General features: G+C 44.4%; 1 protein-coding gene across 1 annotated transcript in view; it reads left to right on the plus strand.

Moving 5' to 3' along the window:
- Positions 1-27,371, plus strand: part of ABL1 (ABL proto-oncogene 1, non-receptor tyrosine kinase) — an 81,663-nt gene that overhangs the window by 22,168 nt on the left and 32,124 nt on the right. The gene's annotated exons all lie outside the window — the stretch shown is intronic.

Consider the following 27,371-nt stretch of genomic DNA (forward strand, 5'->3'; position numbering starts at 1 on the left):
ACAGTGGGTGCAGGTCATCGCCCACTGCGTGTTTCCCAGGCTTTGGGAGAGCCCTCCATCCAGGAGTTTCAGCAAACCGCAGGCTGGAACGAGCGGCATGTGTCGGTACCCGCGCTGCAATGTGACCTCCGCTGCATTCCCCAGGCTCATTCCTGGCATAACTTGGCCCCTCCAACCCCACCCCCTGTCCTGGCTAGTTCATGGTCAGGCTGGAGAACCCTGGTAACCCCAGCAGCATGACTGCTTCATGGTAGAGCCAGACCTGAGGCACACTTAACTGTTTGCTTGGAGGCTAGAGATCAGCTCAGGGTCTGAGCCCACCATGGCACAGCAGAAATGCTGTGACGAGAGGGGCTGGCAGGTAGCAAAGGCTCTCGTCCCGTGACTGGTGTGTACCAGGTGTGCTAAACCAGACAGCCAGCGTGGCTGTCCCAGCGCCGCAGAGCTCATGTAGCAGGAGAGGTGGAGAACACCTGAAAACTACCTGGCTTTGGCAATGACTGACGTTAAATTTTATTTGTGTGGAAGAAAATAGCTGACTCTACCTTTGTTGGCTTGCCGAGCTTTAGACCTGTGCAACCTCACCATGTGAAGATGCTTATCCTTGTTAAGAGTAGGGTAACCTCTTCCAAAGTAATTTAAACAAAACAGAAAAATAAATCGATAATGCCAGAGTAAGTGTCAGATAATGGGTTGTGTGTCTTTATGTGTGACCTTTGGATTATAGCAAAATGTCTAACAGGCAAGACCTTTTGCCTTGGGTTTTCTTCTAGGGTGTGCTCATCAGCCTGAGAACAGCTGTTGGTATGAGACATAATTAAGGTTTAATTGGAGATGTCCATTAGGAGGATAGAGAGAGTAACACTGGGAGAAAATAAAGATGAGAATAAACTGTGAAGGTTTGACAGAAGATGAAAGTTTAAAGAAGAATAAATTGAGAAACGAAAGCTGATGCAATATTGGTGCAATAGAGGAGCAAAAAAAGGGCTGAGGAACCACGCTGGAGCCAAAGGGCATTAGAAGAGCTGAGCCAGCGAATCAGATCTCAGAAGCACAATTGCCTGAATTATTCTGGGATGGAGGAGAAGAGGAGCCGAGGAACATCAGGGCATGAATTTGAAGAGCTTGGAAGTGAAAAAGAGTGTTTTTTGGATGACAGAAGTATAAATGGAGAGGGGCAGGAGGCCTGCTGGGTGAAGTGACAAGTGGGAAAGTGGCTTGCTGGAGGGCCATGCAATTCTTGGAGGATGTATGGTAATGCTCATGCCCCGATGAATAGGAGTGGGTGTTGAATTACTAGCAAAAATGCCTTTTCTCCAAAATATCATTGTTAATCTCTCTTAGTGTCAGTGCTGTGTTTAAATAGAAGTTTACAGCCCTTGGTTTTGTCATGTCAGAGTTTCAAGGGGTTTTGTTTATGTCGAGCATATTTGCAGTGGCACGAGGGAGGTAAATTGCTCTTTAAGTGGTACGTGTCCCTGGTGCTGCTCTGGGAAAACAAAACGGCAAAACCCCACAAATCAAGAGCCTTGCAGCTGATCCAAAAAAAAAAAAACCGCTCCTGAGCCCTGCTTAGCAGGCCAGTTTGTCCTGGTGGGACTGTAGGGGTGGGAAAACCTGAGTGAACACTCCATATGTTCCTTGTAGCTCTGCAGAAACTGAGCCATTGAGAAGTGCAATGGCTTGTCCTTGGCCCTGCGGGTAGTCCAAATTGGGACAAATTGAAGACTGATGGGCATTGCAGATGGCCTAGGATGTTTTGCCCTGTAAATTCTAGCCAAAATGGAAATAGTTCTCTTTAAACAAAATATTTAGGCAGACTCTATTTTAAACATCCCCTGGAGTTTCCTTTCTTTTAAATGGTGTGCTGAAATACGTTTGAAAATTCTGCACGATAGCAGTTTCCATTTAATTTTCTAATTGTGAGCATGTGCATTTAGTGCCTTCAGATTTTCATCACGCCCTTTAGCAGAGTTGCTTCAAACTCTTTATGGAGGGAAGTGCCTTTTCCTAAGAATCTGAGAATGTTTGAAATGTTGAGAACAGATTTAGTATCTTTTGATGAGAATGTTAGCCTGGTGCTTAGAGCAAAGTCCTGGGAGCTGTAAAAGTGCAGGGCTATTATGCTGGTGGAGCCAACTGACTTTCCTCTCTGTATGACCTCCAGCAAGTCCTCAGACCTCTTTGCATATCATTCAACCCAGCTGGAAAACCTAAGTAAACAGCAGGAACCTTGCTGGAAGCCAGAAGCCTCGAATGACTGAGTTATTCTGGGGAAATGGGGAAATGAAATAAGTCATGAATTAGAATCAGGTAAACAACATGTAGATTGGATTGTTTTAAAGAGAAAATAATTCTGTAAATATCCAAAACTGCTTTAATTTGGCTTAGTTTGAATGGGTGAAGTGATTGCTCTGTCCTACTTTACAGCAAAGGAAAAGAATTATACTTACAGTTTCCCGTTTCATCAGACTCTTTACAGAGTCTGTAGAAATTGAGTTAATCAATATTTCTATTAGACACATGCTTGGGCCCCATGCCACAAGCACTCATTTTTAAACCCTTCAATCTTGTATCATTTATGGAGATTGTATTGTCAGAAATAGTGCTGTAAATAATTTATTTTGCTGCCAGTGCTTTTCTAAAGGTCTCTAGGCATGATGCAAGATTTCCTCCAGGAGCTGTAAAGCTTCCAGATCAGTTTGCTATGGCAAAGGGATTTTTCTTTTTTTTTTTTTTTTTTTTTTGAGACAAGTAGGATGGTAGAAATGATTGGTTATTTCAGGGAGTGGCTGGTGGCTGTTTCTTTTGCATCATTATTGTAATCTCATTATTGTAATTTAGAGTAGAGCAATTAGTAAGTGAAATTATTGCCGTCTCGTCGTTTCATGGGTCGTGTGGAATGTGTGAAGTTTGTCGGTGCGTACAACCTCCTGAAACCGTAGATGTCCCTGTCTGAGTCAGTGCCCCTGCGTGTGAGTTTGGTGCGTACGTGCATGGCCAGGACAGCGCGGACCCTTACGGAAGCGCCGGCTAGCTCGGGTGCTGGAAGTGGCCAAGGGGCAGCATGCGGTGGGAGCTCAGTCAGCCCGCTTTCGGCCCAGCTGGGCGGAAGGTATGCCGGTGCTGGAATACAGGTAATGCGCTTCAGCATAGCAGATTGTGTTTTTCAAATTGTGTTGTGCAGCTACAGCAGAAGTGGAGAGACTCTGGTTTACATATTTGATGTTTTCCGCTCTCTCAAGTGACACTGTGTCTAACTAACTGTCAGTTGCAGGAGAAATTTGGCACCGTCTTCCCTTTGTATTGTTCGGTGCAAATCCTTCGTGGGCTGCCTGGGTCCCCTCTCCTCCTGGCAGCTGGTGAACGCTCATCCTCAGCCATCCGGACCGATTGTAGTTGGGTCTTCCAGCCTGCAACAGAAGATTGAAATCTGTCAAATTTCTGTAACTTCTCAGAGACTAGAAACTTTGCTGATTGAAGAGAAAACCCTATAGTGGGCCTAAGTAAACATCAGCTATGTACTGGGAGGCTTGCAAGAAAGTTACTATTTCCAATTTACTCTTGAAAATCTTCCCAGATCTTTAACGCTGTTACGGATTTCTGGGTAATGAGTAGAGAGTGCAAAGAAAGTTCCATGTAAACTGACTTGGTTTACTCCCCAGGTAAGTACCGAACAGGAAAGCAGGCACAGGTAGCCCAAATTACCTCCACAACCTTCATTTGCTGACAGTTTAGACCCGGGGAGCTGATTTAGCTTTAGTGATGGTATATCAAAGCTCTCTGTAAAGCATTGACAGCCAGTTGTCCAGAGACCACTTGAGTATCACGTGCTCCATCAGTGTGCTCTGCTAGTCTATATCCAGCAACGACCTGCAAAGATTGGTTGTTGCTGATGTAAATCTTAGTGATCCTGGAAATGCCCTTGCCTGTCCTTACCTTCAGTTATGTGTAGAGAAGTCAACAACTTCAAATGAATTAAGACTATACGCAATGTAAGAGAGAAACTCTGGCTTTTTGCTTGGAGGAATAACAAAGAGCACAGCCTGGCTACTGTTGTATTGCAGATGGTCATTTACAGGTATGGGATGAGACAAACGGATCCTGTACTTCCTACCTGGATCATGATGGCCTTAATGCAGCTGAGGAACCTCCGTCCCTGTGGGCACGATGTTAGTGCCGTTTGCTAAAAGCTTAGCCAGCCAGGCTCCGGCTTGTTTCATAGATGAATCCTCAAATGCCTGTTTTGCGTAGATGTATGTATTCTTAAAAATTGCCTTTTTTAGTGCTTTGGGAAAACACTAAGTATAATAGTTAAAAATAACTTATATCACTTCATGCCAGGTGTAAAACATTGCATTTTGACTTAAGTTGTAGATTAAAGTGTCTTCCCTTCTTGTTTTAAACAAGCTGCATCCTTTATTGGCCTCTCCTGTGCGTCTCTATTTAGCCCCCAAGGTGGCTGTTTCATATGAAACAGTATCATTAGACTTTGTTGTCAATGATTTTTACGCTTCAAAGGAAAGGATCAGAAATTGAATTTATCAGTTTTTATACTGAAAGAACAAACCTCACAGTATTTGAAGTTTCCTTCTTAAATAATTTTTTTCACAGCTTATTTTGGTTTTGTTGCATGATCTATCCCAACACTTCCATCAGTGTGCTCAGATGCACAGGGCATTTTGGGACGGTGGCTTTTTTGATCGTGTCATTTCAGCTGATGGTGTGTTTGTGGCTCTGCTTTTCCAAACGCCGCAGCATGGTCTGCAGACCCCGGCTCAGCGGTTCATAGCTCTGCCACTTGGTGACAGTCTTTCAAAATAAAACCATCACGGGTGAAATGAAGGTTTGAACTTAACTGACTAGCGTGTGCTTCTCCGCAGGAAATCTTGGTATAAGTAAGTACTGGTGTATAATAATTTATTTGTATGTGAAGTAGAGGTGTAGATACCTAGCTCTCTGATCCCAGTTTGCTGCTCTAAATGCCACGTTACCGGTTCCCATTAAATCACTCCCTGGAACATCATGTGCTGGTAGGACTTTTTTGCGGAGCAATCAAACGCGGTAAATGACAGGTCTCCGTCGCTGGAGCATTGCTGAGAGGGGTTGTCACCAGGGGTGACACATCCCCACGTGTTCACACCTTGCGAGCAGCCTCTTAAGGGCTGCTCAGGCCACCTTGCTCCGTCTCTCCATAGATGCATACAAAGGCACAATCCAGGTGCCAGTCAGGTTTTTGCTAATTTGTTCTAGGCAGTGAATCTGTTAGCTGGCCTTTTTTCAAATGAAGAAGATATGTTTTAGCCAGGTTTCCTGGGAGCTGCCTTTCCATCCGTGTGGTAGCTAGTCCATACCTAGTAACTTGCAGCCAGATTTAACCCAGGAATAGAGGGAGAAGCTGGGAACATTCAGCTGTCAACCTTCCTGCGCAGGTAGAGCTAGTCACTCCAGCATATATGTCGTGCTGGATTAACCGCAGCTTGTCTTCCCGAAGTGGAAGGCCAAAAAGTAATAGGCATTGGGGGAAGCTCTACATCTTGTACTGTGGGGAGAAGAGCCTGCCAGGGAGCTGAGGGACGGGTGTGAGGAGAGACTGAAAGCAGTCACTCTCCTTTTCTCATGTCTTTTGTACAGCCCCAGGCAGCGGCTTTTTCCACAGGGCAGACAGGTGGGGCTGTTTGTTTGGGGGGAGTATGGATATGGCTCTGCAGGGCAGCACTTGGGCAGTGCTTGCCCTCCTGGTCAAGCTTTCTCCAAGCTTTCCATCTTCCCATTCACCTTCCCACCCCGCTGTCTCCTTTTCCCCTCTTCCACTGGGCCAGGCACACAGGTTCTTACTTAAACTTTGAAATCTTCTATTCACGGCCCGGTTTGAATTTCCTGGTAGCGCTCAAGACTTATATTCTCTGTACTCTCTACCTAAGGTTAAAGAATAAAAAAGGATGAGGTTGTTTTTTCTTTCTTCAAAAAATCATATGTTGGCATTATCTGGGTTTCAAATACAGTTCCTGATAAAGGACAGTAGGTACAATTACTCTGACAGAGACCATTTGCTGTCTGAGTTGTGGAAGTGCTGAGGTTCCACTTTGTAGGTCTTTTTTCCATTTATCTTCTCTGATCAAGAAAAGTTGGTGCAAATGTTTGAATGAATCGCTGTAAGGTCACAAAAGATGTGTCTTGCAATGTATCCTTCGCTTTGGGGGGCTTTCATTTTGAGAAGAAAATGACCACTGTCATGTTTGTGCTGGGATTTATTTTGGCTGCCAAAATTGCACATATTTATTTTCCACTTTCTGTTTGTTGCACATTTAACCCTTTCATTCCACTGTTTTTTATCTTCTCTTTCCATTCAACTCTGGTACAATTCTCCCAGAATGTCAGAGTGGTAGAAGAGAATAAAAAATTAGCAGTTTGCTCTTTTTGTGCTTCTGTATGGCAGCACTTCGGCTGTTGAAACATTCATGACCCCATCTAGTATTGAGCTATTTTAGCGGATTTTGTGCTGCTGGTGCCAGGAGAACCTTTCTAGCAGATACAGTCCTGGAGCAAATCAGTAATCTCAAGAATTCAAGATCAATTTACTGGGGTTCTGAAATCTGGTGTGCTACAAAGTGAGATAATTTGTCTTGTATTCAGTTCAGCACAGAACTGTGCAGCCACACAGTAAAGTCAAAGCACTAGTGCTTTTAGTATTGTTGTTTTCTTTTTAATTTGCAGCTATAGCCCAGGTTTGTAAGAAAGACCGAAAGAATACCTGGTAAAGACTAGAGTTCCTTCTAGAAAAAAACAGCTCAATGGGGTTGCTGAAGGCAACAGAGAGATTCTGTGCTTCTTGCCTATTGCAAGCCTTCGATTAAAACATAAACATTGCAGTGGGAGTTTCCTTGTTTTGATTTTGCTTGTTTCTTAAATTCCCAGGGTGGGAGCATTGGTGTTATAGAAAACGATTTTCCATTTTCAGCATCATGAAACCTCTGGTTTTGAGCTGTGTGTCCGGAGAGCGCAGATGCCTGCGCACCACTGGCCAGTTGAGCGATCGCCCACTTAACTGAGGGCTGGGCAGCAGGTGAGCAGGAGAAATCCAGGCTTCAGCAAACCACGAGAGCAATCCCCTTATGTTTCCATCTTGCTCAATTCCAGACAAAAGGTTATTCCCAACACAAACTCTGAGGGATTCTCGGTTTTTTGCAACCTGAGATGCACCAGCCTCTCCTTGTGGTGCGCACGTCGGCTGGTCTCTGACATTGGAGGACAGCAGTCTCTCTAAGCCGTCTTTATGTCTCTAGCAGCAGTAGATCCTCTGCCTGGGCAAAGGATACTGTCTGCAGTGCCGCTTCAACTGCTGCTTGCAGACAGCGTCAGCTCTCGGCTTCTGATTCTCAATGGTTTGGAGAGGACAGAAGGGGGAGGAGGGGCAGAAATCCTCCATATTCCTGACTCTGACATGGCACCAGTGATACTGGTTCGTTTTCATGCTGTATGTTTATGGTAGGGCATACTTGCTGTCGTGGCTTAACCCCAGCCGGCAGCGAAGCCCCACAGAGCCGTGAGCTCACTCCCCCTCAGTGGGATGGGGAGAGAATTGGAAGGGTAAAAGTGAGAAAACTCGTGGGTTGAGATAAAGGCAGTTTAACAGGTAAAGCAAAAGCCGTGCACGCAAGCAAAGCAAACCAAGGAATTCCTTCACCCCTTCCCATGGGCAGGCGGGTGCTCAGCCATCCCCAGGAAAGCCGGGCTCCAGCACGCATAACGGTGACTTGGGCAGACAAACGCCATCGCTCTGAACGTTCCCCCCCTTCCTCCTTCTTCCCCCAGCTTACATATGCTGAGCCTGACGCCATACGGTGTGGAATGTCCCTTGGGTCAGTCGGGGTCAGCTGTCCCGGCTGTGTCCCCCCCCCAACTCCCTGTGCCCCCCAGCCTGCTCACTGCTGGGGTGGGGTGAGGAGCAGAAAAGGCCTTGGCTCGGTGTCAGCGCTGCTCAGCAGGAACGAAAACAACCCTGTGTTATCAACACTGCTTCCAGCACAAATCCAAAATGTAGGTCCATCCTAGCTACTATGAAGAAAAGTAACTCTATCTCAGCCAAACCCAGCACACTTACCTACTGTAAATCTGATGCAGAGAGTAATACTCAGAAAACAGATCTTTATTACTGAAGGTGTAGGATGCTTTAGGGTTATTGTAGTGAGCTCAGAGTTTCTAACACAATAAAGCGTATTTCTGAGAGCCGTGGATTAGCAGCACCAAGGGCACAGTCTGGCTCTCTTTCAGTAGGCTGGTATCTGACTTTGGGTTGTGTAATTAATTAGTTTGGGACACTTGGCAGATGACCACAGTCAGAGGACAATATATTGGATTATTTAGATGGCTTGATGTGCCAGAGAGCTGAATTTGGACTCCATTCCTTTCAATATTGCTCATGCCGGTACCCTGGAGGGGCAGGGGTGCAGCTTCTGCAGCTCAAGGCTGGTCTGCTCCAGGTGACCCGAAAGAGCACTCGGTCTTGTCAACACTGGAGACTCAACCCACTTGGAACCCAGGTCGTGAAGGACAGCACCATTCCATTTTTTCTGTGTTCTTCCTCTTTCCTGCATTTCCTGAAATATTAATATGCTGTTTTGAAGTAATTGACATCAGTTTCTAATCAGTGGTGTCCATGAAGCAGCGCTCCGTCGCTAGCCGTGATGACGTTGTTTGGCACGAGCGGCTGCCAGGTGAGTGAAAGTCGATCTGGAGTTGTGGAGTGAGTGGAAATAATGTGGCCTGGGACATGTGTATGTAATTTGTTCAGATGATTCAAGTGAGATCCATGGCAACTGAGATAAACAGAGGAAAAGATACTGGAAAACCAGCAGCAGCTTCATTTTAATAGCACAGCCTTTATTCCAGACAGCTCAGATGTTTACTATAAGAGCTCCATCTTCCTGCGTGTCTCTTCCTCCCCACCACCCCCATCGCTTCGCATGCACTTAGTCATGAGATCGGATGGCTTCTTGGGTAAAGCACCGCAGGCCAAATTCCACAGTTTCTACTGGAGCAAAAAGCCATCGGCTGTCTTCAAATATGGGCTGCAGAATTTCTCTCTCTGTTTGCACATCCGTGATTCAAAGGACCCTAATAAAAACACATCTTATTTGAGTTTCCTGTGGATCAAAATATAGTTTCTGAAAGCGTTACGGATTAGTTGGCTAAGTGTGATGTCTGAGCTCAGGATGTGCTTTTGCTAGAAATAAAACTATTGGGCAAGCATAAAGTCTGCGCTGTATAAAGGCAATGTCTGAAATGGAAAGAGTGGAGTAAAGCACACCACCGCCGCTCTTCCCGTGTGAAGTTAGAGTAAAGTTGGCTAATCTGTGGCCATTGAATAACAAACAGCTCTTGAGAAGATCGAGTGCGACTTCCATGCCAGGGCTCTATCACGTGCTTGGCAGCAGGGCTGTGCTGGTGTGTGGGCTTCTGGGCAACTGAAATCTCAGGCTGCAAGCGGAAATCAACCCAGCAAGAGCAGCAAATGCCTTGTGCTGTGCCGTGGAGAGGGGATTGGGAACGAGGACCTGAGCTCTGTCTCCAAGTAAATGATCCTGATGTCTGTGCTTGCTGCCCGGGGTTGTGTAATCCCGCGTAGGGCTATAGTTGGGTATGCTTATCCCAAATCCTACCCCCCAGGGGAGCTGGTGGTGATTCACCTCTCTGAATCATAATTCCTGACACTTTTCTAATCCCTATCCTTAGTGCGTCCTTGCTTCATGGGCTGCAAATCCAGTCTGATTGGAAGAAACAAGCTTTCAAGCAGTTTAAAAGCTGGCCAATTTCCTACACCGATAGATTAATCCTGCATCAGAGTTCTATCTTTGTGGCTCGTTTCTTTTCTCCGTTGCTTTCAGAGTGAACTAAGGAGACACAAAAATTTAGAAAAAGAAATTTAGTTAGCTGTAGACATGTGATAAATATCCAGTAATTTGATTGTGAGAAAAAAGCATGCCATGTATACACTTTTCAGTTAACAGTTTAAAACTGAGTCTATTTATCTGTTTAGAAAATCTGCTCTTTTTGTCATGAATTGGCAGGATCCTCAATTCTCTGTCGTTCCAAGATATTGCAAATACCAATTAAAAAAAAAAATCTAAATCTAAATAAAGTTGTTTGAGTATAGAATCATGGAATGCTTTGGGTTGGAAGGGACCTTTAGAGGTCATCTAGCCCAACCCCTGCAGTGAGCAGGGACAGCTTTAACCAGAGCAGGTTGCTCAGGTGTACTTACACTCTAGATAGCTTTTTCATATACGGTTCAATATAAAACTCCCGATGTGTATACAGAGAATGCTAAGCTGTGTGTGCTTTTTTTGAATGACTGAAAATAAGGATTAAAGCTAATTTTGCAAATACCCCTCTAAGTCACCGTTTTGCAGTAGGAATGGAGCCAGGGCACTGGTTGCTGAACTCTCGGTTAACTAACCGTGTGAAGCCATCCCTCATTTCTTAGCGTGTACGTGCTCCCGTCCCTCTGCCTGCTCTTCTGGTGGCTCCAAGCTACCTGTCTGCTCCATATTCTTGGTCACACGTATCGCAGTGTCTGTGACAACGCTGGCTGTGTTACTCTGCAATGTGAGAAAATTAATTTTAGGTGCTGCCTGTACATCCCTTGCCTGCCCAGGTGCAGGTCTGGTGATGCTGCTGCCTTCACTGTGAGTGCCTGCGCTGAGCCTGCAAGGCAACAGTCAGGAACCCTCTGCTCGCAAAAGATTTTGCCTGGGTGATGCATGCTGTAGAGTGAAGTGCGAACAGGTTTGTCCTCGACATTTATCTTACTTAACTTGGCTTGAAGGGAATAAGCAGGCTCTCTAGCAAGGATGCCTTTTTCCTAAGATGTGTGTTACCGATGTTAGTGTAGGTGATAAAACGACATGCTCATTTCTCTGAATTTTTTCTCCACTTCATTATTCAGTTTTACATTTTTATGTCACTTCCGGTTCTCTTATCACAGTGAAATCTTTCAGAGTGGATAAAAGCTGAAAGCTACACGCAGAAACCAAAATTTTTCAGCTGCCTTTGCTATCAAGCAGCAAACATAAGTCAGAAGCCCAGTGTTTATTTTGCTTTTGTTACCATTCCTGTATGAAAAAATGTACATAAAAGGTCTGTTTGCTGACTTGCAGTGATAGGGGGAGCATGAAGAGCTGAATGATGGGATTCAGAAGGAAGAGATACAGAGTTCAGTCTTGAGTCATGGAAGATGCTTTCCCCGATCCAGTATTTTTGCATGTATCCGTCCCCGTGGTGGCTTCATGTATCTTCATAGAGTCCACCCACTGGCACAAGCGCTTGGCCTGTTTGAGTGTTCCCTAAACATTCTCTCCCGGAACAGGTTTTCTCTTTCCTTAGCTGCCTGCCGGTAGGTGCCCTTTACCTTGCTGGCAGGTAGAACTGAGAAACTGGGAACCAGTGTGAAGAACTTGGGAGGGATTTTAAATTTGCGGGGTGCTTTGAAAGGGTGCAGCTTGAGAGCAGAGGTTTGCACGAACTCTCAATGACAGAACTGGAAGCACAAACTGACAGGGAGAAGGGGCTGAGCTGGACGGGCCAGAGGAAGTGGTGGCCCAGCTCTCGTAGGTGTTCAGTCAGGAGCAAACTATTTTCCACAGGATTTCAGAGTGGAAAGTTAAGCTTTCCTAGAAGTATTCCCAAGGAGCAGAAGTGCCAGTGATTAATACATTCCCAATAAGGACAGGAACTGAAGTTTGCTCCTTGCTTCACAGGGGTGATGCCTGCTCAGGAAGAACACCTGATTTATTTGGTTCTTTAGTGGCCGCTTTCTGACTGGAGATGTTTGGAGCCTGTTTTGAAGCTGTGCAGAAGAGCGTGCTTGCGTCATCCAGAAAATGCAGTGAGTCAGTGGAGTCCTGAGGGAGCTGTAACGGCTCAAACAGAAACTTGGAAAATGAAATGGGGACGGATTTAAAGATACAGCATTTGTGGCCGCTGCTCTGTTTAGAGATGGTCTGCATTCATCGAAGGCATTGGTGATGAAGGGGTTCAGTAAGGACTTTGCTGCTCTACATACAAGTGGAGCTTTATAAGAGTGATCCACCCGGGGCAGGGTGTGGAACTGGAAGAGGGTGTTAAGCTAGTTCTGCTTGCCATTATACTCAGGATTTTGGTATTCAGGGAATCTCTATGAATTCTTCATTGATATGTGTGTTTTGGTATGTTAATGAATAACTTATTGGGAGGGACAGGAAGGAAGGCGGGGGGGGCAGCCTCTCGGTTTGGCCCCTGCTCATCCTTTTTCTCAACGTTTTCAACCGCCTTCAGATTTGGGATGGTTTCTACAGCATCACAAGCTATGCTATTGCTGCAGTGCAGTTGTGTTGGGATTGCTCTTGGGCCATTTCACCTGCCCTGGGAAGACAAGGTCCTGCTAAGGAAGCACCGCGTCATTTGTAAACACGTGTCCAGATCCTAGCTGGGTCGCGGGGGGGTGTCGGAAGCACTTGCTGGTGCCACCACCGTGGGGAGGTTTGCTGTTAGTGGACGCTGCTCTTTCACTTCACGTCCACCCACAGCTAGGCAAAATGGATATGGGATACCTCCTTCCTTCAAACCAAATGTTGACTCACAGGAGGTCGTTTTGGGGATTAGGTATGCTTTTCTTAAAATGCTTTCGGCTCCCACTGCAGGTGAAATAGCCAACGTCTGTCGTGATACTGTTGGTGCATTAGTTGTTTTATTTGAAAACTTTCTGTGATGCTAGCCACTGTGGTATTTGGGCACCTCAAAACCACACATGAATTAATCTTTAAGATGTATTTCTGGAGGGAAATAGTATCCATACAGTGGATACTTTTATAGTATCCACTCTACTATATTTATATATAAATGTGGATATTTTTAATAGTCCCTATTATTGGACTGGATGATCTTAAAGGTCTTTTCCAACCTGAATGATTCTATGATTCTATTTTTGCTTCAGAATTGAGAGCCCGTTTTCCTCATTTACAAAGCCAACAGACTGAGGCTGTTCTTCCCAGCAGAGGTGGTAGAACATAGCAAAAAAACCTGTGACAAATCTCCCCTCCGGGTAGTCTTTTCCACTGTTGGGACAGAGCACTTGTAACGCAACTTCAGGTGCTGAACTTTGTTGGTTTTATCTGAGCACGACAGAGTGAGATGCATGAAAGCTAGCTGTCCCTTATAGGTAAGGTGATTCTCTTTTCTGAAAAGAAAAAAAACAGTTTCTGGAGAGCCAAGAATGAAGAAAAATGAGAAAACCTGGCTTTTCCTGTTTGTTTGGGGTTTGTTTTGAGCGGGGCAGCTCAGTCTCTGGGCTCCCTCGGAGTCCTGCCGGGGTGGCTTCGTAGCTGTGTTACTTAACAGGGTGCTGAAGCGTTTTGAACGAATGTTCCCGTCTGTCCCACCAGCCTGGCCTCGTCCTGCTCCACAAAGCTAAATCAAAAATCTAGCTCCCAGGGTTTGCTGCTGTGTGTCTATGGTTAGCTCATTTCAAACTGTGGATCATTTGAACGAGTGCAGTGGGATTCCTCGCTGGGCCTTCAGTTCCCCTGTATTTGCTAATCTGCTCTGAATATGCCCATTCCTTGAGTTTGCTTCCACTGGGTTGTACACTGACCTATGTATTCTTCTTTGTATATAGGCTATTCTGACACTTTATTGTCAGGAATATAAAAATGTTTTGTGACTGTAATATGCATGCACTTCAGTGTTACAGTTTAGCTTTAACTCTCTTGCTGTACCTATTATATTCAGACCATGAAAGCTTCATTAGTTCCTTTTCATTGAAGAGTGATACAGTCCCCAGCAATGCTTATGCAAGTTGATGACTCATTTATATCTTTAGAGTTGAGTTTAAATATCTATAAAATTTTAGACTTAGGCAAGTAATTGCATTACAGTTTTGCAACTTCTGTGAAAGACTTTTTTTTTTTTTTTTTTACACCTAAGGCCATATTTCAAACCTGTGACCTCATTCCCATAAAACAAAGCTATTTCATTACATCATAGCTGTGCAATTTGACTTTTGATAGCTGACATATGCATTTATGTTGGATCCATTAATATTTGTCCGCTGAAAAAGCTGCCAGGCATTTACATGTTAGCATGTAAATGTTAATAAAAAACAAATTTAAAATTGGTATTCTTTTGGCCTTCTTGCTGGCAGTTTTGTTGAAAACAAATGAATCGTAGTTTTCCCTTCCATCGTCACCCTCTGCTTGGTTTCCAGAAAAAATGATTAATGATGTTTTTGCCTTTGCAGCTGCAATATTTGATTGCAGTCTGACTTCACTAGTGATACATACGGAAATATTTCTGCAGTTAATTGGACGTTATCAAATCCATAGCAAGTGACTAAGACCATACTGAGATGTAGTTGTTCTCCCTCTGTTGCAATGAGCAGGATCTCCGAGGGCACGTTTCCCCTCCGTGGCACTGTCCCTCTTTGTGTAGTGATATCAGTTCACAATTTACTTTGTCTAAATAAATACTTGAGGAGCTTGAGTCCAAGATCTGCTGCCATTCACTTTGTTTTGAGGCACTGTGGTTTCTGTGCTGCTCCGATTAAAGTTAGATTTCAGATAAGTTGGGTGAGACTTGTATGAATCCTTTGGGGCGGGAAGGGATCAACGTATATTTGAAACAGTACGATGTGTCAGTCTCTTACAATGTGCCCGTTTGCAGGCTTCGTATAAATGTTGACTGTTTTAGCTTAATATTTATTATCTTTAGCAATGGCCAACCATCTTTGAATCCTACATCCTACATGAATCCTGAATTTCAGCACTAGCTTCCCATGCTGAAATGGGTTAAAACACATCTTGGAACACTCTGTAACTTTAAATTGCCATTTTTCCTTCCCTGAACCTCTTCTGTCACCTACCTTTTGCCAGCAAGTCTTGTGAAAGCAGCATCCCTTGTGATTCAGATCAACTGACTGTCTGGCAGCGGGGGCTGACGCAGTGCTAGGGAGGACCCCTCCCGCGGGGAGCGAGCCAGGGATGATTGCCTAACCCCCTGCGCCGGACCGCACGTTGCTCAGTAGTAGGATGCTCGGTGAATGGGATTGAGAAAACCTTCCTCTGAGCACGCTGGAGAGGGTAGCACCATGATGAATAGTAATGATTTCTTGGCACTGCAGGCTCTGAAGCTGCAGAGTTAAACTCCTCGCTCAAGCTTTTACCCCCTTGGTAACACCTTCGTGCCACTGATTATTCATATTAAAGACAAAAACAACAAAGGGATAATTGCCCAAATTTTGAAAAAAATGGCTATTTTTGCACATTCAGCCTCAGATGGCGTTTGACCCTTAATACAGATGGTTTCACTTAATGTATTTTGTTTAAACAATCCCTGTTCCTGGAAGTGGTTTCAGAATAGGCTGTTCTTCATTGCTGTTCATGTTTGCTTTTTCTTATGATATTACAAGAAGCTTGAAGAGAGCAGATTCAGAAAAGGGCAGTAATCAGTGTTAACAGGCATTTGTGGAAGCCTTTGTATTTTCCAATTAAGGTACCGCAACTTTGTTGACTCCTCGCAGCTTTCAAGACTGAAGTGGTTTGGAGCCCTTTTGTCCTTAGGCTGTAGAGCTCGCTACATTTCTGTTATTCCTCTGTCTGTGTGAGAGACCTCGGGGAGTCCCAGCACATTTATGTGGAACAGCTTGTCATCTGAGATATCTGCTTCCCCCTGGTTTTCCCCCATGGGATAGGCTTCTTGGTGCTCCAACACACAAAAACCTCCTCTTTTCTCTTGATACAAACGAAGCGTTTCTGTGCGAGTCGGGGAAAAAATTGTCTGTTATCCTTGGATCTAGCTCCTTCTCATGTCTGTTGTAATTTCTGCATGTGCAGGCTTTTCGCAGATTGTGCGGGATGTGTTGTTGATATTGAACACGCCCTGGGGTGAGCTGTGAAAAGCCTGTGTCAAGTTCAAGTCTTTATATCCTGCCCTCTGCTATAGCCACGCTGCCTTGAGGCAGCGCCACTTGATGGAAAGAATGCGAGTGCCATTGAAGTACATGAGATATGTGTCTTACACCAACTCCCAGTTTATATCAGGTGTGCCACTGAACGTTTCACATTCATATAGTGCCTTCTAACTGTGGATCTCAAGGCTGGGACCTGATTTGTAGTTAGCTTGTCCAGAAGCCAGGTGGCATGAAAATACTTCAAGTTTGGAAAAAATGGAGACACAAGTCAGGTAATTGGTTTATCTACAATTACAGGAGAAATTGAAAGAAGAGTTGGAAATAAATCTGTAGCATGTCTATTCCTACGGCATATGATTAAGCTGAATGGCTAATTTTTGCTTAATTTATTTTTTTCCCCCTAAAAATTATTTTCACCTTAAAATCCAGACCCCAGTTGAAGGGTTGACAGTGTAAGCAAAAGTGAACCAAGCTATTATCAGCTCTTTCCAAAACAATAACCTGCTAATCCTCCCGATGACGTTGTGACATCCTTTATATAACACTTCAGGTACAATTAAAAAATGAGAAATCACATGTCTGTGGGGTTTTTCCCTCTGTGCTTTTCCTTGATCTTATAAATGGTATGCTACACGGCTTAAAATCCTTTTGCATTACCTCTTCAGTATCTTCTATTATCCATGCAATATGAAGCAATGCATTGGCTTCGTCCCCCGCTTTGACTCCAGAGCTGTTGGAGATTTCTAGTTGTGTTTCTTTCTCCAAACCTTCCTCTGCTTTGAGATTAATTTTAAAATAGGTTCTCCTGGCACCCTAACTGCAGTGCGTGTTGGAGGGAGGGATTAGGGGAACACAGCAGCTCTTTCACCCTGTGAAAATCCTCTGGCCACGTTCCAGGTGCGAGACTTGCAAAGACGGAGCTGAACCAAGAGAAGGGAGGAAACTGGGACGTGTGGCCTAACAAAAACCAGTTGGCTTTCGCTCTGGGTTTTCCCACCTCTTGTTGGTTCAAGCCAGAGCCTTCCTTCTCCTTTTGGGGTACATGTTCTAGGGTGCTTCTGTTAGTTCACTTAGTTTGTAGGCTTTAGTCTTCATTTTTGTAATAACTTGATATAATGTGTCTAACTTGGCTGGGCAGGTAGAGGAACTTGCACAGGGAATCTTGAATACACTATGGACTAGTGAAGTTAAGTCTGGGCTTTCTGCACTGCATTTCAGGTATCAACCAGGTAAACCCAAATTTTTATATCAGGTACCATCTGGTAAAGTCAAACGAAGGAGTGTCCATAGTATCCTACCAGGGCAATACGTGGTATTTTCCATTCCTCTTGCAACATGCTGGGAGGGAGATGCGACTTCAGAAAGCGTTGGATGTTGTTTATTTTTACCAAGAGTGTTGCATGACTTTTCCTTCATGGAGAAAGTAAGAACAAGAAAATACAGTTAGAGACTGTACCAGAGGCTTGCAATCTGCAGCAATAACATGGAGTTTAGCTGATCCATGTATCACTGACGTGAGACTTCAGTATGGATTGGAGTTTGATCAGAAGTAGGAAAAGCTGTGAATTTAATTACATGGTGGTATCTTCTACTTGGAACTTCATGGAACACCCCCAGAATCAGGAGAGGCTTACACGGGAGCTACACAGCAACTTCCTACCCAAGAAAGGGTTTCTCACAAAGCTGTATTTTCAGAGAACATTGTCTTTATTGCGGCACTGCTGCATACGTGGGTATCTGTCAGCTCTCTAGGAATTTAAGGCATTGCCTTCCCTAGATCCGGACTGGAGCACAGCCAGTTCCACGAGGCTGGCTGAAGTACTTCCATTTCAGGTGGAAGCAGGTCTCCCGGCGCTGAGTGACTCTGTGGTCCATTTGATGGTCTCTGAATGATTAATGAAATGCATCTATATCTGGTCCACTCCTACATTCACATTTATTTCTTTTGGATTTGTTTGTAGATCTTTCAGAGGGAAAGGCTGGTAAGATTAAGCTGTCCATACAACTCAGTACAGATGATTTTCTCGGTATTTGGAATTAAGAAACAGTTCTCCTGGCCCCTTCATGACGCCAGCACTGTTATTTGTATGAACATGTAGTGAGGAGAGTCTTCACATTCTTGAACTGGGTCGCCACACAGTTGTGTGAGCACTGGTGCCAACAAAAGGGAAGAAGATGGGAAAGGTGGGACTGAGGCACTCTGGATTTAGGTGGGGTTAACTGGCCGAGGACCCTCACTCCATGTCAGCATGATTTCCTCCCAACTAATCTCAATGTTTGCCCGTAGCACTTTTCTGCTTCCTGCCCTTGTGCTCCATTGTGCACATTTTCAGAGCAGTGGCAGGTATTCTACTTAATTTTTTTTTATTTGTTTAATCATTTGTGCAGGTCTTCAAAATCTACTTCTCTCCCTGTGAACAGTGAAGCAACTCATCTGAGCCTGAAATGCAAGATGTGGCAGCTATAGGGCCAGTGTGGAGCAGGGTTGGATAGCTTATAGGGTGCCAACTGTTGCTATTCATTTATACTTCCGCACTTTTCCTTTATTTTCTGTCTGGTATGCGGGCAGACAGAATCTGCAATCTTTATTCACGCCAACAGCTGTAAACCTCAGACCACATGTAATATATCTGCTCCGTGAATGGCTCTGATTACTGATGGGCAGGTAAGGTAAAGAGGGAATGAACAGAAAGGAACTTTTGGTTTCTCAAAATACATGGAGAGGCAGAGTTTGGGGTTACTGGAGATCAGTAGCACTGATTTCTTTTTTTATACCTTCCTCTTTGTCTTGACTCTTTTGCCTGGAAAGGCAGAAAATGTGGAGGTATTCCGCAGTCTCGTGCCACTTTCTAAATCTAAATGCAGATTTGACAAGCGTTATACTCTAAGCATACATACCAAGGAAACTCATCCTGAAAGGGTTTAGCGCAAGGACTTTTGCCCCTGATGAATTCAGCATCCGGCTTTTGCTTTGTCTTAGTGGTGCAACCTAGAGGGAATGTTCCCTAGCTTTTCCAAAAAAGTTCAAATTGAAATGATTCTTTCAATGTGTTTTTATGTTTAGGAATTGAAAAACAGTGTTTTAAACCGTGTGGAAGTTTAGCACAAGGTCTAGCACTTGAACTGCATCCGTCTACGCTCAGCAGTGCATGAGTAAAATGGATACCTCTTTCTGCATCCTTGCTCCAGCTGGACCAGGATGGAGGTGTATATATACATTTTTTACATTTGCCTTTCTTCACAGTGAAATAGCTTATTTCTGCCTGAAGTTTCTGCCTGTTGGCCCCAGTCTTCACGAGAGAAAATACTGGTCCTGCCCTTACGTCATAGTCCCAGCAGGACTCTTAAAACTTCTTATATTGTGTCCTGACAACAAAATAAAATGCTGAACTGTTTGGAGGGAACCGTTGCTGCAGGCAGTTCTAATTAACTGGAAGCTTTTCTGGGAGTGTATATTTAATTTCTTGTACTGGGAATAACAAGCAATTAGTGCTATGGAGCACCAGGCACTTCACCTGCAAATTTGAGGGTGGATAAACACTGTCATTCAAATCAAGGGATTGTGGATTCTTTTATATAGAATCTTTTATATAGATGCTTTTATATTTGTATAGTTACAAAGGGTTTCTACTTTCTTAAAAAATATGTACTCTCCTGTGGATGAATTAGCGGAGTCTTGCATTCCTGATTGGAAGGCACTGTTTGGTTTTGGTGGGGGTTTCTGCATGTTTTTTTCTTTTATTTGGGGGGGGGAGGGGGTTCTTGGTGTGGATTTTTTGTTGGGGGATTTTTTGGGGGTTTGTTTTTTCTTTTTTTAGTACACTCATGACAGTCCAGGAAATGTGTATGCTGTGTAAAGGTTTCTGACCATTGATATTGATGCTATTCAGAAGCATCACTCTGTTTAGGATTAGATCCCTAGAGAAAAGTGATCCTTGCAATTGAATTTATCCTAGTCTCCTATCGCTGTGTGTGTTACTTGAAATTTTCTGCATTTCAGAAAATGATTGTAATCTTTGCTGAATTCAACGCTGAAACAGCTTAGGTGAGCGAGGACTGTAGAGGAGCAGTGCGTGGCTGGGTAGGAAGCCCTCGCTTGCCCTGAAATAGCTGTGAAAATATTAATACTGCTGTGAGCTCCTTGGCGTGATCAACTTCCAAGGCAAAGGAGTTGAATTGCTGCTAGATTTGATGGATTATTTGTTTATTGATGGATTATTATTTGTGTCTGTTATGCGTGACCTTTTTTTCTTTGCTTTTCGAGTACTTTGGTGAATTCCTATGCCTGTGGCAGCAGCAAATGTGCTGGCCACGTTCATAGAGCTGTGCCCCAAGTTAAACTCTCCTCTTGGGAGAGAAAATGCAGCACAACTGCATGGGTCGGGTGGAGAGAGCAAGTGGAAGAAAGAAGTCTCAACTGTCCCAGTAATATTAATTCAATAGCTGATGCACAAAAGGTTTTTCATATTGGCCAGAGTTAAGGTGCTCAGTACGGGTCGACGTTCCCAAAACGTGAGTGAGAAGGTGTGGGTCACAACCGAGCGTGTTCGCGGGCGCTTCAGCTGCTGGAGACAGTGCTGGATAAACCTCGCCTCCTCCATGTTCCTCCTAATCCCAGCTGGGTCTAATGCAGCAGTGGCTCAGTAATACTTGTTTTCTTTTCTTCTTCTCCCCTTCCACCCCCTCCTCATGTGTAACTTGATCTCTTAGGCCTGGTCTTCTGCTTTGGCAGATTTTTCAGCTCTTGAATGGAAGAAATTAACCACTTAGTTACTGTCGGGACTAGAACACGTCCTGCTGGTCCCCCTGGCTCTTCCTGCGGACGTGCTCGGAATTACCCAAGATAGCCCATGCACTCCTCAGCTTTGAGCTCCCCGGTTTAACCTCTTGTTTTATCTTTACTTTTTCATCTGCATTTCCTCGCCTTTTCATTTAAAAGAAATACGGAAATGCTCCCACTCTAGATCTGAGTCAGTATTTGGCAAAGAAACTTCTCTAAAATTTATTTTCTGATATTTTCCAAGTATGTATCTTTTCTGATTGTGTCCTGGCTGTCTGTAAGCTCTCTCTGCTCTGGTCTGGCAGAAAATGCCAAACTTCAGTAGGATCCCTAAGCTGATGTGACTCTACCTATTGCACAGAAACTCAGTCCCCGCTCCCTCTGTTGCAACCTTAATAAACCGACCAGACGATGAAAGTTAAGTAATCGTAGCAAGTAGGAATTTGTGTGATTTTTGTGTCTTTAAGGTAAGCTGCTATTTTTTTCACATCTGAAAAGTTTAAGATGCTTTTTTCTTTTTCTTTGCCTGCAGATGTTTCAAAAAGCGTTTAATGGAGGAGGCCCAAAACTTTTTCAGTGATTTGTGAAGAGCCCCTTTGGACTTGAATTTAACCTTGCAGGCTTCACATGCTAATACCCCAGGCAATTCCCTGGGGAGCTCACAACCCATCTTGCTTTTTTACATGAGTGTGGTGAAGACAGACCACCATTGCAGGAATTTAGTAGTACCCTCTGCCTTGTTACTACCTTAAAAAGAAGGCGTCTGCCCTGTTGCTTGAAAGGAATTTCAAATAGTTGAACATCCCATCTCCGAAATCCTACCACTTCTCAGCCGCCTCCTTCACTCATGAAAATCGCAAATAACAAACATCTGTTAAATTAAGGAGGAAAAAACAACAAATGCGCATGATTTATTGCAAAATCTTTTGGTTTTCTGTTGATAACCTGGCTTTTTTTTTTTTAAAGTTTCTTCCTGTGAGAGTGGGACTTGCTAAATCCAAGTGCCAGAAGTGTTAATATTTCATTGTATGTGCAGCTATCTCTCTGTGCTCTTGCACCGCCATTCACGCTGTGCTAGATGGATTCTGAAGGGAGGAAAACACTCCTTGCCCTCAGGTGTTAAGTAGCCTTTGTTCAAATTCATGTGTGGGTGGTTTATTTTTATTTACAATAATGCCTATTGTAGAGTGGTCAGAATAGTAGCAAGAGGCTTTTGTTTTTAACATGCTATTTTAACTAGCTGTTGTAAGCACGTCAGCTGAATTTTGAGAAGAGCTTCAATGGAAAGGCAGAATACTGGTGTCTGTAAAAATGTTTTGTAAGTGAACTGGAAAAGGAAAGGCAGAGATGCCTACGTAAAAAGCTGGAAGAAAATGGACAACGGTGGAGGTGTTCTGAGGCAGGGCAGTGGTGGAGAAACTTGGGGTGGCATTACACAGATCACTGAAGGCACGAAGGTTCATCTGAGCAAGGTATCTGGGCACCTGAGTCCTGTCTGGGTGTACTTTATTAATGCCAGTGGTCTTACTGATTCCTAGTGATCACCAAAATAAGTGGTAGTCAGAGATCCTTCAGTATTTTTGTCGCTTGGGCTTTCTTCTTAGGTGCGTGAACAAACTTGGAAGGTTTTAATGGGTTAATGTAGCCATTCTATGTGCAAACACCAACAAGGACTTCTCTTACCCTCTACCTGTTATGTGGCAGGTATTACAAATAAATCACAAACGTAACTGCCTTTTTGTGTAGTGCTGTCATTGCCAAGTAAGTGGAGAAGGCTGGAATATCCTGGAAGACTTGTTTTCACTTGTCATTTGGAGTAGTTACAAGGTGTCAATGAACAATTACTGAGACTGAGAGGTGATTGACTCAAGAGACAGTTGTTTAAATCTGAGGTGGCTTTTAGCGGGCTGGGTCTGGGATGTGCACTCAGCTCTAACCCTGCCAATCTTGGACTCAGATTCTGCGGTGCTTTCTTTGGCATACCATAGTAAAGCTCTCATGACTTAATGTGCACGACCCACTGAAGTTGTATTCATTGCAAACACTTTTACAAGACTCCACCAGACAGTGTTTTGTGCTGCACGTGCCAAGAAGGTAGAGGTTAGTAGCCAGGATTTTCAAGCTGCTAGTCCTCTCAATTTAATACACACCAGTATCTTCCCAAAAGTTTGGCACATTGTACCTAAGAGTGGATGGAGGTGTTTAATGGTGGAGGATCTGAAAACCTGAAGGAAAATTGGAATCTGTCGGACAAAGCTGGACCAGCCCCCAGGAAAACAGGCAATACCGCATTTGCTGTCAGATCAAAGCCCAGCTTTGTTACAGCTGTGTCTATAGCACATGCTGTGGTCATTCATGGATTTCAACATAGGCTTCTTTGATCATTTTCATATACACATATATTTTTAATCAGGTAATGGTGTTAGAATGTGTTATTTCACTGTGAGAAAGATGTCATCGGAAGAGAGTGATGTAGTATGGCAGTGCTCTGTGGCATGGACCTGTTTTTAGTCATAAAGACAGTGACCTGTGAATGCCCAAAGTCACGTGCAACCTTATCACTTACTAAGAAAAATGCATCTTACAAATGATGTGATTCTACATTTTGGTGCTCCATGCATACAGAGACAGCAAAGAGCTTTACAACTGGCTTTTGAGTTACTCTTTAATACCTGTGGGGATATTCTCAGCTGCATTTAAAGAACAGCAAGATAAGGCACAGGTAACTGAAAACTCTAAGCAAGAATTTGCTCTTTTTCTTACTCCTTTGCTTTAACCACTAGTTTGTGGTGCTTCTGTTTCGAGTGACTTTTTTCCATCCCAAAACAGCTGAACATGCCTATCAAAAAATGCCCAGTGTTTGGGGCTTCAGACTCTGCTATCTTTCCATGTTTCAGAAGAGGCTTTTAAAATAAAATTAAGCTCTGCTCTTAAATGGGTGACGAGCACTCAAGCTGTTTTTAATGGTATCGCAACAAAATTCACTCCAGCTGCTAACGTCATGGGATCATGCCAAAACTCACTTTCTGCTCATGGAGTCCAGTCCTTTAGCTGCCACTGTTATGCGTGTGTGATCGCTCTCTTTTGTAAAAAATCTGTCCTCAAATTTTTGGGTAGCTTTAAGAAAGTAAAGAATAAATAGCTGTCTGCTAGAAGAAGCTGAAACATGAAGGCAGTTGGCTAAATAGGTTTATGTTCTTGTATGAGCATGAACAATAAAGGCTAATGGATACTGGATTGCATTAGCAAGAGCAGAGCCAGCAGGTCGAAGGAAGTGATTATTTCCCTCTTTCTGGCGCTTGTGAAGCCACATCTGGAGTACGGCGTCCAGCTCCCTCCTTCCCCTGTAGCAGACGCTGACACGCTGGAGGGAGCCTGGCGGGGGCTGCAGCAGGCGATGCCCCCGGCCCAGGGAGCTGCCTTCGCCCCTCGGGGAAGAGGGGGCTGAAGGGGTCCCGGCGCGCTGGTAACCACCCACTGGTCACCAGGGAGGCTCTTCTCAGAGCTGCACAGCAAAAGGAGGAGAAGCAACACTTACAACTTGCAGCAAGGCGAAGCTGGATAGATATAAAAGGATAAAAAAATGTTTTCACGCTGCCCAGCAGACTGTTAAAAGTTTAGCTGCAAAAACCCTGGCACAACCTGATCTAGATAGACAGCCACCCTCTGAGCAGGAGGTTGAACTGGAGACCTTCTGAGTCTTCTCCCAGCCAAAATTGTTTTGCCATAATGCAACAGAAAGCCTGAGTTGAAGGTTGCATCAGTCCCTCTGTAGTCCAAAAGTCTGCACGCTTTTCATGACTGATTGTATTCTAAGATGTGTATATGACAAACAGACATGAAAGGGATTAATAGATGTCAGCCGTAAGAGTAGCAGAGTCTGTGTGACACTACCAATATGGCTTTTATTTCTGTATCGCCAGTTAATTTCATGGCATGCAGGAAAGGCAGAGGGTGTTTGCTCAAAGGATTTACAGCCTAGTTTGCCCTCACACAAAAGAGGAAACGTTGAAGGATGAAGTTTGTAGCAGAGGGACCACACAAGCTTGTCTGCGTGGAAACATAAAGGGAATTAATTTGTTTATCTACAGAGGAAGTTATCCCAGGATAGCTCTTTGTGTTTAACTCCCCGAGTGGATGCCTTTCTCCTACAGCGAGGTTCTTCTGCAAGCGGGTTAATTTAATTTGAGATGAGGCATTCTTCTTCTGGAATAAGAACCCCAGGAGTTCATCGGGAATGTAATCCGCATTAATTCTGCCGGCGCTCATTGTATTAACCTTAATTGTAATGGCTGGGTGGTGTTCATGGGGGGCAGCCTTTGTACTGCCAGGGGAATGCTATGGGGATTCTGCATTCCTACAGCTGCAGCTGAAGGAGAAGCGGGATAGGGATGCTCCTCACATGGAAAAGAAGTCGTGTGCAAGATGCCTGGTCTGCTCTTTTACAATGTTACTTCATCCCAGTTCCCTAAAGATGACACTGGGCTTAAACACGTGATGACTGAGCTCCTCCTGTGATTTATATAACCTTTCTCCTCCAAATCTGCTTTTAACTTCTTTTCTTTTTTTTTTTTTTTTTTTTTTTTCCCCTCTCCCAGTGCAGTTCTGCACAAGTTCTCTGTTGCAGTCTCATCTGATGTTAGGCAGGCAGGGAACCAGTAGATAGGTGTTGGTTTCTCTCGAAACTCTTGTGCTTCCATAAAATAGAAATCCTCCTCCAGAAGTGGGAGAGCGTGGGGAGAACGGCATCGTCGTCTTCCTAATGCACGTGCAGGCTGCCAGAGGTGGGGGATTGGACCTGGACCTGTAGCCTCATCTCTTTGCTGGACTGTCGAAGTTGGGGAAAGTTTAAGTGCTCTCGCTGTTTCCTGGTTTATTAAATGGGGATATATCCAAGTTCATCTTTTCTGAGAAAAAGCGTGAAAGCGCTTTGAACATCACGCTGTCCTTACCGTGATTATTTCTCTGCTAGAAATGATGTGACATGTGGTATTTAAAAAAACGCAAATGCTATTATTGCAATTCAGTATGGGTTGAGAGACCAAGGATTTCTTTCCAAGCTGTCTTTCACGTGTATGCCCCATGGATCAGAAGACTGAGGCAAAGTAATGCTGTAAAATAATGTTTAAAGAGTCTGAGCAATGTTTGCTGTTTTGGAGGCACAGTCCTCAGATGCTGCAAGCATGCAGAGTTTCCCCTAAAGTATTAAATGTTTGAAAACGTTGGAGGGCAAAAGAGCACTAGCTAGTCAGTAACCTTGCCAAAATAAACTGTCAGATGCGGAGGGAAGTTTTCAGGGACAAAAATTAAGATTTGCTGTTTTGTTGATCCTGTGTATGACACACCAAGTGCTCCACATGTTGTGGTGGAGTTTGTGATAGGGTCGGCTTCCCAGGCCGTTTTCCCCAGCCTCTCTGTTTTGCACCCCTGATGAGCTCTGCACCCTTGAGCACCTTCTGCTCCGAGCAGCAAAAACACCCCCAGGTTCAGGAAATGAAAGGGGATTTTTGAGTGGAAAAAAAAAAAAAAAAAAAAAGCAATTGTCTACACACCCAATTTGCCATCTTCTTTATATATATTTAAATAAAATATACATATAGAATATAAATATATAGAATTAAAGTGATGGTTGTTTTAAAAATGAGACGTACAATAATGCTAGAAAGTAATGTATAAAAAATGCAAAACTGGAGAGCAATAATTAAGAGGTAGCCTTGAGAAACCTGCAAGGCAAAGGCACAGTTTGTAGGGGAAAAGAATAGCAGGTAGTGGGAGAGTGAAAACTTTTGGCCCCTTGTGCAAGAGGAGTGGTATCCTGTGAGTGTAATTGCATCAGCTGAGATTTGAATCTGTTTGCCTGTAATTATCACAGAGATGCTAAGACAGCATCTTTTGGAGAGGCACCTCCAGCTCCCCTGCAGTTTTTGTGCCGGTTTCCGAATGGGCATAGCTCTCAGTTTGCTTCTCCCTGTTACAAGGCGCAGTATTTAAAAAGTTCCTTTAATACGCTGGGAAACGACACGCTTTTAAGACTTTGACTATTGCCTCCAGTTCCCTTGGTTTAACAGAGCCATGCACAAAGCACCCCAAGCACCAACGCAGCAGCGTTATTCCTTAATCCTGCCTTTCCCCCCCCCAGCTTCCCAAAGCCTGGAGGGGCTCTCCCAGGCAGGGGAAACTTCTTGATTTTTCACCCTCGCCTCTCTGGCGCGTTGGGCGAGGCGGCAGGCAGGAGGAGGGTTAAGGAGCGAGGGCGTTGCTCGCCTGCCTGATGTCATGGAGGCAGGCAGCGGCTGAAGGGGGCCCTTTGTTGGCAGCGGAGCCCCCCCAGCCCTGCCTGCACCCAGCGCCCGGCGGCGTGCGGGCAGCGGCCGCGACCCGCGGGCCCAAGTGACTCTGTCCAACTTGGTTGGCTTTGCTTTTTTCTCCTTCTTCTTCTTCTTCTTCTTCTTTCTTCTCCCTCCCCTCCCTTTTTTTTTTTTGTCTTTCCCCTCCTCTCTCCCGCCAAAAGAGTTGGGAAGGAGGGAAGATGGCTGGAGTTAACTCCCCGGGAGAGGAGATGCGGGGCCCCAGGATTTTCCGCCTCTCGGGCTCGCCCTTGTAATGGTTTTCAGAGCGCTGGATTTCTTAGACTTTTCCTGGATATTT

Source organism: Pelecanus crispus, chromosome 9, assembly GCF_030463565.1.
Source record: "Pelecanus crispus isolate bPelCri1 chromosome 9, bPelCri1.pri, whole genome shotgun sequence".
NCBI lineage: Eukaryota > Metazoa > Chordata > Aves > Pelecaniformes > Pelecanidae > Pelecanus > Pelecanus crispus.